We start from the raw sequence: 1943 nt of genomic DNA, 5'->3' as shown, positions 1-1943 counted from the left end.
TGGAACTATGTTGAGTCACACTAGCTGGACTGTGGCACATGGGACACTAGCTGGACTATGGCACACGGGGTACCTACTGGGATTTTCAAAAGCACCTGGACACCTAAAATTCATTAATTTTAAAGCAATTGAAGGTACCTAGAGGTGCTGAGAAAACACTTTAGGTGCCTAAATACCTATAAAAATCTGTCCCATTGTGTAGCACATTATTTTGTATGCAGTCTTGCTGAATCAGAATATTCTATTCTATTCTATTCTATTCTATTCCTGAGTCAGTAAGTATGATAACAAAATAAAACTATCTCTCTGTTCAAGGATTTCTTTTGAGACATTAAAAACCCAGAATTTTTCAATCACATTTCTATTGAGATCTGGAGGTTAAGCTAGAGTCAAACTGAATTACTGATTGAAGAGTTCTCCCAGAACTACATGAGGTGTTCTGGATAAAGGGAATGGGAAGGGCCTTGGAGGCAATCCCAACACAATGAGAGGAAGAAAAATGGCACATGGGGAGGGAATGACAGCAGGAACTGAGAGTTCAATTCCAGTATTATGTGGGATTTAAGGAGCACCACTGGAGAAGTCAGAGGATGTAATTTCTTTTCTCTCTCTATGGTCAGTTTTGGCCAGGACATCTTTCAGAATCTCAACAAACAAGGCCTAATGTGGTCATGGTGGATCAATGGCCTCAGGAATGGTGGGGGGGTGTCCATCCACCTGCTTCTGATCCCATGGAAATGATTGTAGATAAGTAATATTTCAAATGGCCTCATCCCATCAACATTCACCAATCAGTCTGGTGATTTCAACTGTAAACATTTTCACCCATTTCTAGAATCTTGCTGCTCATTTCCATGGCAATCCGGAAGTTACCAGGAACCTTAGAGATCACTTATCACAGTTCTGTTCACTTAAACAAGCCAGATTGTACCAGTCTATTTGTGTTCCACTTTTTCTGATTTAAAAATAAAATAAAATAAAAGAAGAAGTTCAACTTTTGTTCATTGCAAAACTTACAGTACATGCCTCTGCACCACAGGACCTGGTTCATTGCTACTTTACACCAATGTGGATCTGGTCCAAATTAATTAGTGTTTGGTGGATTCTCCCTGACTGGCAATTTTAAAATCCAGACTGGATGTTGTTGTTTTTATTTCTAAAATATCTTCTCTAGTTCAAAGAAAAATTAATTCAGGTATGTCCTATGGCCTGTGCCATGCAGGAGGTCAGAGTAGATGATGACAATAGTCCTTCTTAGGCGAATGCACTAAATGCTGGCCTAGGAATATGTTGATGTTGGACTCCCTCAGTCTCTCCTGTTGAAACTCTTCTATTGTCGATAAATATATTTTAAAAAAATTCACTGGAGCATAGGGAGAGGATCCTAGTTCTGTCACATCCTAGGGGCATGCTCTAACCACTAGGATCTAAAGTCATTCTCATACTTGTACGCTCGCTCTCACTCTTTTTTTTTCTGGTCCAATGGCTCTTGAAATATTTGTCCAAAGTGAAAGAGCTTCAGCAGGAGAGATTGAAGGAGTCCGCTCAACATACTATCACCATGGCTATAGCACTCACCTGAGTGGTGCAGATTCCTGGTCACATCTCCTCAGGCAGAGGAGAGACATGAATCAGGGCCTCCCCATACCAGGTGAGCGCCTTCACCACAGACCTGAAAGTTATGAGGGAGCTCCTTCCCCATGACCTCTAAGAGAAGGCCCACAGCTGAGAATCCCAAGCAGAGGTAGATGTCTCCCTCTGGCCTGGGTTTAGGTGGTGAAGTCCTAAGAGGGGCTGGGCTTAGTACACAACCCTTTTTTGACATCTCCTATTGGGGAGCTTAGGCATGGAGCCACTTAACATGCTACCTTTTGTGGATCCTATTCTTAGGCACCTATCATGCCTGACTCTGGCTTTGTGTATCACAGTGATTTTCTAGGTGC

Source organism: Gopherus flavomarginatus (assembly GCF_025201925.1).
Source record: "Gopherus flavomarginatus isolate rGopFla2 chromosome 11 unlocalized genomic scaffold, rGopFla2.mat.asm SUPER_11_unloc_1, whole genome shotgun sequence".
NCBI classification, from domain to species: Eukaryota; Metazoa; Chordata; order Testudines; family Testudinidae; genus Gopherus; species Gopherus flavomarginatus.
The sequence above is the reverse complement of the archived record's forward strand: the minus strand, read 5'-3'. Positions refer to the sequence as shown.